The 17,665-nt window shown below is 49.5% G+C and overlaps 1 long non-coding RNA gene across 1 annotated transcript in view; it reads right to left on the bottom strand.

Moving 5' to 3' along the window:
* Positions 1–2,365: 2,365 nt before the first annotated feature.
* Positions 2,366–17,665, bottom strand: part of LOC132531379 (uncharacterized) — a 32,185-nt gene continuing 16,885 nt past the window's right edge. Inside the window, exons 2-3 of the long non-coding RNA XR_009544077.1 lie at positions 2,672–2,770; positions 2,366–2,400 (exon numbers count right to left, since the gene is read on the bottom strand). This is a non-coding gene — a long non-coding RNA (uncharacterized LOC132531379). The remainder of the gene's footprint in view (positions 2,401–2,671; positions 2,771–17,665) is intronic.

Raw genomic sequence — 17,665 nt, 5'->3', positions numbered from 1 at the left:
CACACACACACACACACAGAGAGAGAGAGAGAGAGAGAGAGAGAGAGAGAGAGAGAGAGAGAGAGAGAGAGAGAGAGACTTACAAGGTCAAAGAGAACTGCTTTTCAGGGAGGCAACAGTCCTGCAAAATAGGAATTGCCTGCTCTTCCTACCTGCCCCTGGCTGTTTGCAGCAGTTCAACAAAGACATCTTTGGATCTGGGACTGAAAGCAACTTTAAATGCCAGCTAGCCCTACATCTTCACCACAAGAAGTTTCTAGTAACAGCTCCAGTGACAGGGAGATCACTTTCTTCAAGGCAACCCACTCCAAGCACACAAAATGAGTCTCCTTCTCCAGTATAGCAATGCCTCAGATGTCAGTGGCCAGCTCTTAGGTATCCCCTAAGCCTTCTCTTCTCCAAGTGAAAGGCCCTGGGTGTCTTTCCCTCAAAGCCCATGGTTCTGAGTCAGTTTCCTCCAAGCACGTGCTATGTGTTAATGCACTTCTCATGTTGGGAACCAGAGCTCCAGAACCACAACATTTGTATAAGCGGAGCAAGGCGATCCTCTCCCCCATTCTGAGCCAGCATCCACCCGACAGGAACCACTCATACGTCTTCCTCAGGTTGAGCTTAAAGTCATCTCAAGTCGAAACAGTCTTACATGTGTTGCTAAACCATTCATCAGTCAACCAATCACGGAGTGCTTAGGATACAGCCTGCATCCTGCGAGGTGCTGGGGACACTGTGGTCAACAAGGTTGACGTACGTAGTTCTGGCTCTCGTGGAGGCTACTTGGAGAGACAGATAAGAAATAAGTAAAGAGGGGGCTTCCCTGGTGGCGCAGTGGTTGAGAGTCCGCCTGCCGATGCAGGGGACACGGGTTCGTGCCCTGGTCTGGGAAGATCCCACAGGCCGCGGAGCAGCTGGGCCCGTGAGCCATGGCCGCTGAGCCTGCACGTCCGGAGCCTGTACTCCGCAACGGGAGAGGCCACAACAGTGAGAGGCCCGCGTACCGCAAAAAAAAGTAAACAGACCAAAAACTAAGAAAATGGAAATACATACTATGAAGATAAAGAATAGATAATGGGAGGAGGGAAAAGGGAAAGCTGTATGAGATACGGTGGCCAGGGAAGGCCCCTCCAAAGAGGTGAATCCTGAAGCCCGGGGAGAAGGCCGACAGGAAGACGACAGGGAGGAGCCCTGGAAGCCGACTGGGCAGGATGCGGGCCTGCAGGATGAAGGATGGAGATGTGAAGGTAGTCCGGGTGGCCAGGCCTGGTGAGTGGCGAAGGGGGCACAAAAGCAGGCAGAGTGTCAGCAGGTCTGCTTGGCCGTGAAGGGAGCAGAGTGTATTCTGAGCACAGCAGGAAGACACTGACGTGCTTTAAGCAGCAAAGGGCACGACGTGACATGCATCTTCAGCAGAATCCCTGGCATTCCGAGTGTGTGCATCCAAGTGTGTGCATCCGAGTGTGTGCACCTGAGTGTGTACATCCGAGTGTGCGCACCTGAGTGTGTGCATCCGTGCACGTGGATCGGTGCAGCCCTTGTGGAGAGAAGGCCCAGCCGGATAACTTGATGTCTGTCCCAAATGAGTTTCTCTTTGTGAATTTAGGCCCCTTGGTCCAGCCTGTCGGCCAACAGCCAGATTCTCCTTGCAGCTCTGTGCCACCAGCACAGGCCAGACCAGGAGGAAATGTGACTCTAATGGGTGAACAGCAGAGCCCTTGGGCACATCGACTGAGATAGAAAAAGTATAAAAACCTGACAGAAGAACTGTAAAAGCAGAGCCTTCAGCAACCATGATTTTCAGGAACAAATGGTTCATCTTCCTAAACACCCAGCCTGATGTTGAGGAACAGATCCTGGGTGATGAGCAACAGGGATATAAAACTTCACCCTTGGGAAACAGAAATGCAAAGCACTGTCCTAACCAGATGAGCTGGAGCCTGCCTGCAATCAGCCAGAAACCCCTGGAGTCTTGTCTGACTGGGAGGAAGAGGTCTCTGTGCCCTGCTTCTGCCAGACTCACCAACACGTCTGTGTGACCCCTGCTTGGTGGGCTGGTGCTCTGCCCAGTGGGGTAGCACTACTTCCACCTTCTCCACCAGCCATCCCCGTGGGTCACTGCACGGGTCCGGACCATGCAGACAGGATGGGCAGAGACCAGAGGACTAGTGAGGAAGTAGGGGGCCCTTGGAGCACAGCTGAGTGGGCAAGGACACTTAAGAATCTGACCCGGGGGGATAAAGGAGAAGCTGTCAGCATAGATGAAACAGGCAGAGGAGATTCTGTGGACAATTAGAGGCTTAGAGTTACCTGGGACTCTCTCCTGAGCCCATGTGCAGGAAGGCTCTTAGAGATGCAGGAGACACCTGCTGATTTGCCAGGAGCCAAGGAAGGCCAGGCAAGGCTCACCTGACCAAAAAAAAGAGACAGAAATAGAGATATTTAGATACATATAGGTATATAGATATCTATAGATACAGATGTATAGATAGATAGAGATATTGATACAGATGTATCTTCCCCAGAACACATCTTGTTTTCAGTGAGTGACCTCCCCCAAGGAGCCAGGAGCTCTGGAAAAGGAAGTAATGACTGAGACGCACACCTGGAGGCGGGCACAGCTTTTGTGGGGGACAGAGATAAAGAGAGCGCCATGCAACTGAAGGATGCTCCAACTCACCCCTTGCTTTTCTCTGCTTCCTCCCCTGCCCAGCCTCAGGGGTACTCTCTCCTTTGTCCCGTTGTATCCTTCTTCCTTACTCCAGCCTCCTGGTCTTGTCTGAATAACACAAAGACTTCAAGGGTCAAACCCAAATTATCGAGAAGGAGGTGTTTCAAACTTCTTATCCTCATTACATTTTTCAGAGAGAAAACAGGTTTTCAATCAATATGTACGGTATAATCCTATCTTTAAAAATATATTATTTATTACTATAAGGGGCAGAGTATTTATATGTGCATATAAACAGAGGTGAAAAAAGTCTGACAGAACACAGGGGATTTTTAGGGCAGTGAAACTCTGTATGATACTGTAAGAGGGGGTGCATGTCATTATACGTGTTTCCAAATCCACAGAATGTACAACACCAAGAGTGAACCCTAATGTGAGCCATGGGCTTTGGGTAATAATGATGAGTCAGTGTCAGTTCAGCAGCTGTAACGAATGTCCCCTCTGGTGATCGTGGCGGAGGCTGTGCAGGTGCAGGGCAGGGAGTATGTGGGAACCCTCCATACCCTCCTCACAATTTAGCAGTGCACCCAAATTCACATCAGGTTTTTTTCTTTAAAAATATAAGCTTTATATTTTTAAAACTTCAGCAGATATTCATCAGACCGATCACAGTCTTCTGAGTTCATTCATTCCCTCGGATATTTATGGGGACCTCCTGTGTTAGACATTTTACCAGAATTGAGTATCAGAATTTAATTAATTTAAGTGATTTACTTTTCTTTCTTCATTCTCTCTCTTCCTTCTTGCGTATCTCTCTTTTCTCATTTTGCAAGTCAACATGTAATGATAATGAACCAAAGAAAAAGAGTTTCAGAGCAGGCCTCCTCCTCTCCCAGCTCTCACACCCCAGGCTAGGCATCCTGGTGGAGAAGCTTCAGACTTCTGCTGTAGTGTTTGGACATGAAGTTCCTGCTCTGCTCTTGGCCCTGGAATCCCGTCGGAGCTCACAGGGAGCCCTAGCCGGCCTCCCCAGTCCCCCAGGAATCCCCGGGGCTAGGATTTGGGTGGCTGTGCAGAGCCCTGTCATCTCACCGAGGTAATATGGCTCTCAGTTCATGCAGCACTGGAGAGGGGGCAAAGGAGACAAATGGAATTTCTGCTCAGTGAGTTGATGATGATAATAAATAAGGTCTTTTCTCCAAAGACTTGAAATCTGTTGGCTCATTTCAATGCACAAAATTATTCATTTAAAAACTCCTCCCCACAGGCTTGAAGTAGATGGGGGATTAGTAATCATTAACCCCATTTTGCAGATGGAGAAACCAGGACCCAGCAGGAGCTGGAGCTCATAACCACTGGCAAAGCAGGTGTCCTGACTCCCCGGCCACTGCCTTATTTGGAGGGGGTGCAGACACAGCCTCAAGCTGGTACTGGAAGCACAGGCCCAGAAGGTCATGGCTGTATCCTCAAGAGTCTATGCTGAATTCTCCACCTATTCCTCTAACTGCTTCCCTCCTCTGACTCTGAGCTCCCAGAGGACCCGAAAACCATTTCTTCCTCTTTCTCTGTCCTCCCAAGACTGAGCAGACTGAGGGCAGGGTCCAGACACTCCCTCTGCTTCCCTCACGCTGAATGTGCTCAGGACAGGGCTCCCCAAAGGCCCCCGATGCTTGGTGATCAATGATGCATGGATCAGCTGAACCGTGGCGGAATGACTTCCCTGGTCCAGGCTCTTATATTTGCCAGGAGAATACTGCCTGGGAGGCAGAGGCAATCGTGTGGCTCCGAGCAGGGAGAGGACATCCTTCTCCTGCTCTGCCTTTGCCTGTCAGAGCTTCCAGCCTCGGGTAACCATGGTAATCACCAGCATTAACCACGGCAGTGACAGGAGCCTCAGCAAGCCAGCTCTGACCTGCTCCCACTGCAGATGGTGCCCTGGCTTCCTGCAGCACGTCGGTCCCCAGTTCGTACCCCTGCTGCCTGTACCCAGGGGCTGCAAAGGATGGTCTGCCTACCAGACCCAGGAGTCAACGCTGGAGAGAGAAAACAGCCCTAAGCCTCCTGCACCATCAGCAGGACCTGGGTCAGAAGAGGTCGAGGATGTGGCCCAAGATCTTAGTGGCCATGATGGTGGTGCCCAAGGACCAGGGCTTATTCCCTGCACTCCCCGTCCTGTCCCAGCCCTGCCTTCAAAGATGGCAGCCATCAGCTGTCACCACAGGAGGCCAGCCTGACCTGAACCTATGGGTGCCCCTCAGGGCAGGAATTAGGGGCATCCACAAGTAAACTTCTGCTGCCCTTGACTTAAGGGCCACGCCAGAAGAGCCGCAGCTGAGCCATTCTTGCGAAATTTCGGTGCTGCCCCTCTGATCCTGCCCACCGTGCCCATCAGCTGCACTGCTCCACGTCTGAGACATCGGGAGACAGCTTACCATGTCCCCAGGTCTTCATACCAGGGACACTTCCTACCAGCCCGGCCTCACTTCTTCCTAAGCCCTGCTCCCCATCTCGCCCTCCTATGAAGCATTAAACTTTTTTCCAGGTGGCACGGAGCTGAGGCACTGCCCAGAACCCAGGGGCCCGTCCTTTGCAGCTCTGAGGGCCAGTCCAGACTGCCCACGGGGACAAACAGAGGCCTTTTCCCAGGTCCTCGGGTGAGGGGAGAAAAGGACAGCTTCTGTGAGCTACCAGAATCCCTGCCGCTGCCGCCCCAGGGTTTGCAACAGGCTTGTGGACGCATCCGGGACTCAAGGGCTTTGCGAATTCCTGACAAACAACACTAAGGATGGTTGAGCCCAGCTGCTCCTGAGAAATCTTTAAATGGGAAAGGGCGAAAGAATGAGTTTCCCAGGAACCGCTCCCCGAGCCCTGGCTGCCACCCAGCCTGGCTTCAGCCGGGAGCCCAGCGCGGGTGACGGAGAACGACGCGGCGCTCCCTCTAGCGGCGAACCTCCCGCACAGCGCCTCCCGTCTGCCGGCGAGCCTTCCCGCGTGCAGACGTTCCCCGGGGACCGCGCTCCTGTCCTGTCTCCCGAGTGCAAGCGGTGAACCGGTCAGCTCTGAGGAGCAGGGCCGCCTCACCTGGGCCAGAGGAAGGTCCGTGCCCCAGCGGAGGAGCACCTCCGGCCTTGAGCCGCTCCCAGCCAGGAGTTTGCAGCAGATCCCCTGACCCGGGGTGAGGCCGCCAAGCTGCCCTCTGCCTCGATGAGGCCAGGAACGGGCCAGGAAAGCTGCGTGGCCTGCCCCAAACTGAGACCTCTACAAGGTCTCTGGGCTGCTTTGCCAAGCCAAGCAGCGCTGACGGCGCAAGACGCTTCGCAGGCCCACCTGCCCCACCCCTACCCCCCCATCGCCCCCCCTGCGCCAGCAGCCCCCTTCCAGCCCCTACCCCGCTGAGCTACCACAGTTGGGTCACGTGCCCCACCCACCCCTTGGGGATGCACTCTCTTATTCATCTCTGTATCCTCAGCACCACGCACAGTAACTGTCTGTTGAATTCATGTACGAATGAAGAAATAGAACAGCATTTGCTGTGACAAAAGATGTTCCTCTACACAAAGACGATCTGTTTTGCCAGAATCCACAGGAGACTCGATCTGTGCCGAGGAAGTTACGTTCAGTCTCGACTGTGCTCATCCTTTCCACACCTCCTCTCCACCCTGCTCTACTCCTTGAGGAGGAAGGCCCTGTCTACTTTATCTCTGGGTGGGGGTCTCCAGAAGAATGCTGAGGAAAGACTCAAGTGAAGAAGGGAGGGAGGAAGGGATGAAGAGAGAAGGGAGAGAGAGATGGAGGACCTGTTATTCATGGCCAATCAAAGCTGGCTTTTGATTCACACCCACTCTGATTGGCCTGTCCAGTCATGACATCATCAGAGAGCCAGGGGTGCTCTTACTCTAATTAATCAATGTTAGTAGCTTTATTGAAGTATAATTCACATACCATACAATTCACCCACTTAAAGTGCAATTCAATGATTTTTGCTCTATTCAAAGAGCTGTACATCCACCACCACCACCATTTTCATGACCCCAAATAGAAACTCCACACCCATTCACAGTCACTCCTCAGCCCCACCCAGTCCCCCAGCCCTAGGCAACCACCAGTCTACTTTCTGTCTCCACGAATTTGCCCATTCTGGACATTTCATGTAAATGGAATCATACAATTTGTGGTCTTTAGTGACTGGCTTCTTTCATGTAGTGCTCTTGGGGACCATCGATGTTGTAGCATGTGTCAGAACTTCATTTCTTTTTATTGCCTAATAATAGTCCATGGTATGGATATATACATTTTGTTTATCCATGTATCAGTTGATGGACAGTTGGGTTGTTTCCACATTGGGCTCTTACGAATAATATTACTTTTCCAGTAATAAAAACCAAAACCGTTTGATGTTCCCCCTGCCTCCGAAGAGGATATGAGGTAGTTTACCCTAAAAATGGCAAAGCTACAATCAAATCCAAGACTATTCGCATATTACTGTTTAATTTTGAACTTCCTCCGTGTCTCAGACAGGGTGCTAGGGACTTTCATAAAACATTATCTGTTTTTGAGAGAAAATTTTGAGCTAATTCTTGCATGACAATTGAGTCTCAATTTGCCTGTAAGCTTCCTAACAGCCAAGGCAAAAAGGGAAGTATAAGGAAATGTACATTATATTACTGTCCCAGTGGTATCACTGTTGGATCCATCATTCACTCTTCTCCTAGAATTAGGAGAGCAGAGCTGCTCTTTGGGTCTCCACCAAGCATGGAGCCTTATTCCGCCCCGCTCCATGCTTGTTAACCATGTACCAGTTAACCACTGACATCCCCAATACCATTAACTGGTTTGCCCAGCACTTTCATACCCGTGATCTCTTTTAACCCAGTGGGGTAGTGCCTGAGCCGTATTATTAGCCCTATCCTGCAGGTCTTCAGTGTATCTTCAACCAATGTCTGTTACAAGTCAAATACTATGAGTCCAGGTGAACAAGATAGATACAGCATTGCCCTCCCAGAACTCACGGCCCAGAGAGGAAACCAGACACTAAACAAGCAGACAACTAAGTAATCCCCAAAGCCAAAGTGCTGGGGATAAAACCAAGAGGGAGTAGCGGTGGAGAATATCAAAGCGCGTGCAGAACATACTCCCAGGAGTGGTCAGGAGAGTCCTCCCTAAAGATGGGGTTTTCAGCTGCAACCCTAAGAAGGAGCCAGCCATGTGGTCAGAGGGAGATTGTTCCCTGCAGAGGGAATGGCATGAGCAGGGGCTCTGGGGAGGAAAAGAGCCTGTTGTGTTTCAGGAACAGGAGGAAGCCACCGTGGCTGGAACGTAGGAACAGGGAAGAGGCACAGGCAGGGCCACACGGACACCCAGGGCAGATCGGGAAGGGCCTTACAAACCAAGATAAGGAGTTCGGTTTTTATTTTCAGTGCAATTGGATTCAGTGAAAAGGTTTGGAAAGGAGAGTGATGGGATCCCATTTAAGTTTTGAAAAGACTGCTGTGTGGAAGATGAACTGCAGAGCCAGAGAAGAGGCAGGGAACCCTGTTGGGAGGCTCTCGTAGGGTCCAGGAGGGGATGCCTGTCACGGGCAAGGCGATGAGAGTCACGCTGCAGAGAAGACATAAAGAAGAGGGATACATCACAGGTGGCTCCTAGGTTTTGGTGTGTGGAACTATAGGTAAAGGACAGTGCCATCTACTGAGGTGGAAAAGAGTGGAGAAGAAATAGCTTAGGAGAAATATCAAGAGCTCTGTTAGAGATGCAGTTGGTTTAAGATGCTTGTGTAACGCCCACCTGGAGAGGTCAAGCTGTGAACTGGCTAGGAGCCTGGAGCTCTGAGCCGAGGCTTTTCTAGAGATGCAAATTAGGGACTGTCAGAGTGGAGGTGGCATTTCGAGGCACGGGTATGGATGAGATCACCTGGGGAGATCTCTCAAGCTTTTGAAGCTTTTCTCTGTATCTGCCTCCCGGGTGGCAAAACAATAAGTCAACTCTGTCAGTTCAGAGAGGGGAAAAAAACTCACAGATGATGCTGGCCATTTGGTCCCATGTAGATGAAAGTTTGATCGAGCAACTTTTCTTGCAGTCAATCACAGGTTTGATCGCGTGTGCGCCGATACACAAACCGCGCCTATCCCCCTGACCACGTGAGAACAAAGGAGACTGGGGCAGCCGGCCAGACTCAGGACAGCAAGTGGGCTCGCCCCCAAAATGGGAAAACAGGCTCCTATCAAGCAGTGAGATTGCACGTCAGTAGGTCACTGCTGCAGCAGAAATGTTACAGCACAGCCATTACTGACGAGCAACAAGACTGGGATGATGCTCCGAGGGCTTAAAACAAGAAACGGAGACTCTGTGTGTCCACACTCAGGTACAAGCGGGAGGGAAGAAGCCCCGCCAGTTTCGACCATCCATATACCACCCCCGCCCACGCACACTCATCATCTTCACCATCATCGTCAACACTCTGCTGATAGGAGAGACGTCGTTTTGTCCAGTAAAAATCTACAGAAAAATTCCAAGTTTTATTTTTCTGAAAAATCAGCCTTTAATAAAAAAATTGCACTGGGCTCATTGAGAAACGCTGGTGTATTTCTGAGACACAATTACATGGTTTTCATTTTATAGGAAAACCTGGGTGAAAATAAAAGGCTTCTCAAGAATCCCATTCCAGAAGCAAAGACAACTCCAACTTTCGCTGTTTATGAATGGAGGGTGACTCAGCCTCTTCTGCCGGCCCCAGGGCCCCAGCCATGGGGGAAGCGTGGGCGGCAGACAGAGTCTAAGTTAGGGAAGGAGGAATTAGCATGGATTTGCTCGGATGTAGCTTTGTCCAATCATTTCTGAATGATAACGGTGATTCAGATATAAATGAACTAGTGTCAGGAGGAAAAGAAAGAGGTCATCAATCACCCAGTCGTCAGTTATCAATCATGACGATGGGTCAAGACCCAAGGTGAATGATGCCAGAACGGAGGAGAGGAAAACCCAGCCCTCGTCTCGGGAAAACCAAAGACAACAGCACATGCAAAGTTCACAGCAAAGCCAGTCTGCGTGTGCCAAAAGCTAAATAAGGCAGAACTCAGCCCTTCAGGAGCTCTTGGGGAGACAGCACCGTGCAGGGGCAGTGCAGGCAAGCACAGAGGGGAGGAGACCTCAAGCTGGGAGGGGCCCAGAGGATTCAGAGGACAGAGGGTGTGCAGGGAAAGGGTCCAAGCACAGCTCCAAAGCTGGAAGGGAGGATGTGGTTGGGGGGCAGCAGGGAGACCAGTGTAGGTAGGATGCAGAGGGCAAGGGTGGGGACCCAGCAGGCAGGGCAATGGGTGAGCACCAGCAAGAGGTGACAGGAGGAAAGGCTCTGTCTTCAGGCAAGATTTCACCTGACCTGAGCTGTGTAGGTACATCTGCCTCCCGCGACCCCACCTGAAAGTCTGCAACGGGCCCACTGAACTCTGTCCTGACTCCACATTCACTGCAAACACATAGACAAACTGGCTAAACACTGTAATGCAATTTATCAGAACGCATGCCTTGCCCTCCTTTGCCAAGCTTTCAACCATATAGATACGTGGGGAGAAAGAGCAGGTTAACAAATTATGCAGCTCTACCCCAAAATAAAGCACAAGCACCCCTCTCCCCGCTCCACTTCCCCAGGTTAACTGATTCTCATGAAGCCGTGGCATTTACTGCCCACTGCTCATCTTTATTTTAAAAGATCACAAGCGGTACGCAAATGGCAGGGTGAAGACCACCTCTGGCTCTAACTGTTTAGTGAAAGGTTAGTCCCCGAATTAACAAAAACGTGTTATGTTATTTTATTTAAAAACATATCTGGGGGCTTCCCTGGTGGCGCAGTGGTTGAGAGTCCGCCTGCCGATGCAGGGGACGCGGGTTCGTGCCCCGGTCTGGGAAGATCCCACATGCTGCGGAGCGGCTGGGCCCGTGAGCCATGGCCGCTGGGCCTGCGCGTCTATTCAGAGTATTTACCAGCCCAATTTTTGGCAAATAATTCTGTTTTAAGTAGGCTGGGCCCATAAGAAAAGCTGAGGGTGGGAAAGTGCCTGCGGGTCGCTCACACTGAGGCCGCGTGAAGAGAGGAAAGGGCCTGGCCGGGCACGGCTGGGCTGTAGGGACTTGATCCAAAGTAGGTGACTGAATTACAAGGTCCCAGGGGCTTGGCAATCCACGGCAATACTGATGTTAAAACATGCTGTGATTTTCTTGGAAATGACTCCCAGTGTAATTTCATGGGTCCAGGTTCTTTTGTTTTCCCTGCATCCCTTCTGCCAGGCTAGACTATACAGTTTGTTGCCCAGTGAAGGTGGAAAAAAAGCTTCAAAGCAGGTCATAGAGCAGAGAGGCAGGGTGTGACATAAAGATGACCTGAAAAGTGAAGTAGAACATCCTTCATTGCTGGTGGAGGAGCCCACAGAGAGATGAAAAGTACAGGGAAGAGGTCACTGGCTCCCTCTAACTGTTGAAATCTCTGGAGGCAGAAGGGAAATTGGTAGGGCCGCCAGACAGGCTTGCAGGGAAATCCCAGCATGCCCAGCTTACTTCTGACTTCCCAGGGCACGTCTCGGGAAATCAGAGTGTCTGCAGAAAAACCATCTCTTAGGCACCGCAGTACAGGGTGGGAAATTAGAAGCGCCTGAGGAGTGGTCCAGCTGGCCCAAGGTGGCACCCCTTCCTCGTCTCCTGCTGTCCTAGGAGTGTTGCATCAGGACCCGAGAAGCTCCCTCCCACCAAGCCCCAGAGTCGACTGCCACGCTCTGCCTGTGCCAAAAACACAGACCATAAGCCCCCGCCCCCAGCAGTGGATGCTTCGGTGGTGGAGCTGGTGAGGCCAGAGGCCACCCCAGGGACAAGTGGGCAAGCAGGTCAGCCGCAGGACTGTGCATGGACCAGACAAGTCCATCAAAGCAGGAGACATGAAGATGTCCTGAACGCAGGCATCCTCCTAGAAAAGTTGGCAGGAGGAGGAAGGGAAAAAGAGCCCGCTTGAGGGGAGTCACAGACCTGAAGGAGAACATGTATTTTAATTGATTTATTTACTGGGGCAGGGGGAGGGGCACTCTTTCAACTAGAAGAAATAATGCTATCTTCCTTGTCAAGGTTAAAGACTGCTTTTGGCGGTGGTGGTGGCGATACTTGTGTTTTTATTATTGCTGTCTTTCATGCCATCAGCAAGAAAGCAAGCTGAAACTAGTTCTGGAAAAAAAATTTTTTTTTTAGGTGTTGGGGATAGGAGTTTATTAATTAATTAATTTATTTTTGCTGTGTTGGGTCTTCGTTTCTGTGCGAGGGCTTTCTCTAGTTGTGGCAAGCGGGGGCCGCTCTTCATCGCGGTGCGCGGGTCTCTCACTATCACCGCCTCTCTCCTTGCGGAGCACAGGCTCCAGACTCGCAGGCTCAGTAGTTGTGGCTCACGGGCCTAGCTGCTCCGCAGCATGTGGGATCCTCCCAGACCAGGGCTCGAACCCGTGTCCCCTGCATTAGCAGACAGATTCTCAACCACTGCATCACCAGGGAAGCCCCTGGAAAAAAAAATTTTAAAGCTATCTTTTCCTGCACATATTAATACTTGCCATTTACATTTCAGCCCCTTCACCACTTTCAGTGTCTAAAGGGCCTGTCACGCATGGACACACGAGGCAGCAGGAATCTCGGGACTGTGGTATTTGGCAAAGTGCAATCAGGGCCAGCAACTTTGTCCCAAGGGGGGTCCAGCTGTGTTGAAGGAGGACTGTATCCACAGCTACAAACACAAGGACAGAGCCCAGCCTTTCTCAGAGTGGCCTGCAAGGGCCAGGAAGGATGTCCAGCACGAGCCAAGCATGCAGCTCAAGGAGAAATGAAGCTCCAGGCAGGACAACTCGGACCAACTCCAGCTCATGGTCTGGAGAGACTTACTAAAGTTTCCCGGGGGAAACAGCAACTCAGGGGGTCATCTTAGATTGGACATTCAGAGCGAGAATAACTGCAGCACCTACCCACCCACTGCGATAGTGCCCACCCACCTGCCGGGCTAGACCCCTAGGGAAACAAAGGCTGCTGATTCCCCAACGATGCCAGCCCTCGGTGCTCTCCCACTTCCCAATCTTCCACAGACACACCAAGATGAGATAATGGATTCAAAAGCACGTCGTCAACTGCAAAGTGCCGTACAAAAGCTGACATAATTATTAATATTAGCGGTGAATATTTTTTTCGGGAGAGAGAGAGAGAGATGCCAGCATTTGTGTGTTCATAAATCATAAAATGCTTCCCGCCTAAGCCTTCTTCCCTTGTCTCTCTTTGGCTTGTGAACTTCCCAGTCCTACCACATGAGTCCTTTTGATGGAGAGGTTGTTCGTTATAGTGGACGAGGAGTTCATGGCTGTCTCAGTGCCGGGGCCGTGGCAAGGCTTTGTCAACACCTGCCTGTACTGAACAGAACTGGAAGAGATGCCACCCTCGGGCTGATGTGAAAAAGGTGGGTGAGCGGCAGGACCACAGCAAGCACTTAAGGAGACTGCATCTCATCATTTACATGTAAGCCTCATCCCTGGAGGCCTGTCAGTTTTCCAGAGGGCAGGGCCTGTTTATTCTGCATCTCTCAAACCCAACAGTGCCCATCCTGAGGGTGCAGGCTTGCTGGGTGAAGGAGTGCTCGCCTGATGAGCTAGTGATCTGCTCAACTGATGATATGCTCGTCAAAATCCATAAATCAATGCCTGAGCCCAAAGCCCAGATCTTGCTGGGGAGGTGCTAGACTAAGAGGCAGGAGGCATGAGTTCTGGTTCTTAGGGGCCACAGTTTCATGTGTGACTTTGGAAAAGTCCCCTCCCTTCTTTGGACTTCAGTTTCTTCATCTGTAAATTTAGGAAAGGGGGGTTAAAAATTTTTTGAGTGTGTGAACCCACATTCTGTGACCCCATCTATGCCTCTGCTCTCCTGGGCAGCGCAAACAAAACAGAACCAGACGAAATAATCATCAACAATTTAGCAAAAAGAGCAGCCCTATTCTTAATGAGATTCCAGAGATTAAGACTGGTTTTTATTAGATTTTGCAATTATTTAACGCTATGAGAATGTTGTTTGTGGAATGATTAAAAATTGTGGGTAAAATGTAAGTAAGTGATTCATTTAAATCTGAATCTGAAGAGATGATACAGCCACAAGGAGGACTGAGACCAACGTCTAACAGGGGAGCCAAGAAGGCAGCAGGAAAATGGGTCCAGAGCTGCAGAGACCCACCATGAGACTTGCCACGTGCAGCCTAGGGGATGAGAACAAAGAACAAGCAATAAATCCAGGCCCTTTGAACTCTGACTACCGCCAACACCTGTGCACCTCTAACTTGTGAGGCATCTAAATTTTCAAAAGCTTGCAACACAATTAATTTTGAAATCATATTCAGCATAGCTTAATTTTGAATCTTTGATGATTTGAAATGTCCTGCCTCAAATTTAAATTATTGTGGCACATGCAGATTTACACACACACACACACACACACACACACACACACACCTCTCTTTCCCCCTCTAGAAACCACTGGAAGTTTCAGTCTTAATGATGAGGAGAAATAACAAAAGCACTGGAATTGACCAAGACTCTGCCACAAGAAGCCATAGCACAATGTCTGGAACACGACGGGTTTCCATTCAACAAACATCAGGGGTGATATGATGGTGACGAAGAAGACGATGATGATGCTCGTGATCACAACAATGACAGTAAAAGCACAGGGAGACCCAGGGACCTGCTTTTACTTGTACGCAGACCCGTGCGGCTCTGCACTGGCTGCCAGCAGAAATCGCCAAGGACATAATTCCAACCTTGTGACTCGGCGCTCCTCCCAGCAACTGTCTCCATCCAAGCTTCGGACTTCACCCCTTCTCATCACATTTCTATCCTCACCTCACCTTTCTGACCTGACTCTCACCGGTGCTGAATGTGTGCTCCCCAGAAGCTGCTTTTAAAAATAAACCTTTGATGTTTGTTTCCTGGGTGCCTGTCCCTTTCTCTAATAGCAGCTCATTTAATCACAAACAATCCTATGAAGTTAGTAGCACAGCATCCTCACTGAACATGTAAAGTGGTTGTGAACCGAATAAGTGAGTGCTCTTTTAAAGAGGAGGAAACTGAGGCGTAGGGAGTCCCTTGCCCACATCATAGAGCCTAGAGTTGAGGTCTGAGCCCAATTCTGTCCACCTCCTAAGTCTGCACGTTACAATGAGGTCTCATTCTCAACACACTCTGTTCTAAGGATTTCAGGTTATCTTGCCTACAAAGCTGTGAACGCTGCAAGGCCAGAGACATTGCCCGTTTTGTTCACTGCTGTGTCCCTGAGCACAGTCCTAGGCTAGGGTACTGAGTAGTGCCTCACTAAATATTTATTGAAGAAATGAATGAATTAATTCTGTCTACCTTAGGAGGTGATCAAGGAAATGGAGGCGAATGTGTTTCGGTGGCACTTAAATTAGATACACATGAAAGAAAAAGATGCTTGAGGTACAGTTTTTAGCAACTCAGTTAGTTGGGATCTAAACAGGAAAGCCGCAAGCCCTCCTAGTATTCACACACAGGAGATTTAATAACACGTATTGGTATGCCACGAGAGAAAAGAGGCTGAGAAGACAACAGTGAATGGTAAAGGACCCTAGAGATGAATGCAGCGGAATCTACGGCCACTCTTCAGCTGGAGGGATAAAGAAAAGCCACAGAGTTACTGAGCTGGGAGCTGCGGTCACCCGGTAGATGCTGAAAACCACAGTGAGCCCATCCATGAGGAGCTGGGGCCATGGAACTTGCAGCTTCCGCCAAGGACTTAATCAACCCCAGGCAAAGAGAAAAGGAGAGAAATATGCCAGCTTCTCCCTTCTTCTGGCCCTCAGTTCTCCTCCAGGGCTTCTCATTGGCCAGACCCAGCCAGGAGCCTGCCCACAGGGGAGCCTGGAAGAGCAGCCAGCATCACTGTCCCATGAGCTGAGCAGGGGAAGGGAGGAAACAGGCTCAGGTGCAGCTCAGGGACTGATTCCAAAGTGAAGATTCTTAAACTATTACCAGGCAAAGGAGGGGTCAGTCTTTTTCAGACATTTCTTACAATACTGCATATTCAGAAAAAACAGGAGGGGGACATTTTGAACAAGCTTGAGAGGAAACCACCTGTAGATCTGAAATTCCTGTCTGAGGTGGCTGAATGATGCAGCGCCGGGGGGCCGGGGTGCAGCGTAAGATTTGTCTCTCATTCTGTCATTCATACTGGAGTGCAGCTCCCAAGGAGGCCCACTGCCCAGGGCGCCTGCCCATCCAGGAACATAGCCCCAGCCCGGTCCATTCAGCCCCCGTGTCTCAGAGAGAACTGGCCTCACAGTCACGAGACTGGCTAAGGGAGTAAGTTCTGTGGTCCAAGGGACGATCCATCTCTTAGAGCTGTCTGAGTGTCTGATTGTTCCACCAAGGATTCCCCAAACCAAGGCATAGAAGACAGACTGACCATCAGAGCCAGGACCCTGTGAGCTTGCCTGGTCCCATCCCACTCCCCACGCCTACCTTGTATTCCAAATGAAGAAGCTGAGGTCCGTGGTTGAAAGAGGCTTGGCCATGGTCATATGGCAACGTAACAGCAGACTCAGAGACTCAGAACATCAGCTCAGGTCAGGGTTCCCCAAGGGGTGGGAAGAGGGTGGTTATAAAGTAAAGATGGAAAACTTTATTTATTTATATAGAGAATCAGCATTATGGTAAACTGAGTGATCTGATTGAGAATGTTCACGCTTAGCACATTAATCTCAATTTCAAAATACTTAAAAAATAGTAATTATAAATTATATTAAACAGAACTTAATAATTTATTATCAATGATGTTAAAGATGCCAAAAGACCTTGCCAGCCCTCAGTTGGGGATGCCTCAAAGTAATGCAGGAGATAGAGTTAAATGTGCAATGGCCTCAGGACATGTGCTGGAAACCACTTTTAAAAATAAATATCTGGAGATGTTGGCTTCTGTTTTTGACAGAGTAGCTTGTATCAGGTTAACCATCCTGCTGAGAGCAACTATAAAAGCTAAATATATTGCAGAAAACAGCTGTTTGGAGTCATAGGAGAGTAACAAAAGCAGCCAGGACTTTAGGGGCCAAGATTCCGGAGAAAAGGGAAATGCAGTGAGTAAACCCTAAATGTCCCTCATGTTTTCCCTTCAGGGCATTTGCCAGTTCTCAAAGGGCATCATCACCACAGAGAAGAAATATACGTCTAGAACCACAGCAGCCTTGCTGGTCTGAGAAGACAAAAATTGGAATTCAAAGCTACCAAGGAAGCCAGAACATAGGGAACCCTTATCCTGGAGAAAGGTCCCATATATAGAAACAAGCCAGGCACTCCACATTTGAATTCCCCTCAATGAATTTTCTCATTCATAAGCTTTCCTTGTGATAGGCAAGAAACTAAGCAGTAAACAGCTTCTAAAAGGCTGGGAAGCCCATCAGAGTTTCAGCAATCTCAAAGTGTTAGAAAGAAAAAATGCTGACATATGGGGCCCACCAAGGAGGAGAGGTTTTGGCAAATAACCTAGATTTTCATCGAGACAGCTAAAGGATTATACACCAAGAGAAAAGACAAGCCAGACAGAGACTAGCCCTCACAAAGCCCAAAATCCAGCCTTCAAATATCTCAATTTCTGACAGGATCAAGGTGATTTGCCCACTCTTTAACTGCCTGCTAGGGAAAAAAGATCCTCTCTAAGGGAAAGTAACATCATCCAGAGCCTTGACAAATTTTCATTTACAATATCCAGTATTTAATCAAAAATTATCCATCATTCCATGAGACAGGAAATAAAGCCAAGTTAAAAAAAAAAAAAGCTAAAGACTTTAGAAATACACAAGATACTGTAATTATCAAAGATACTGTAATTATCAAAGACTTTATCAACCTAGTATTAATATGTTCAAACAAATACACGAAAAGATAGAAAACTGCAATCTATTTTAAAAGAAACAAATAGAAATTCTAGAATTGAAAAATA

Source organism: Lagenorhynchus albirostris, chromosome 13 (assembly GCF_949774975.1).
Source record: "Lagenorhynchus albirostris chromosome 13, mLagAlb1.1, whole genome shotgun sequence".
NCBI classification, from domain to species: domain Eukaryota; kingdom Metazoa; phylum Chordata; class Mammalia; order Artiodactyla; family Delphinidae; genus Lagenorhynchus; species Lagenorhynchus albirostris.
This window is presented reverse-complemented; position numbering and strand designations above follow the sequence as displayed.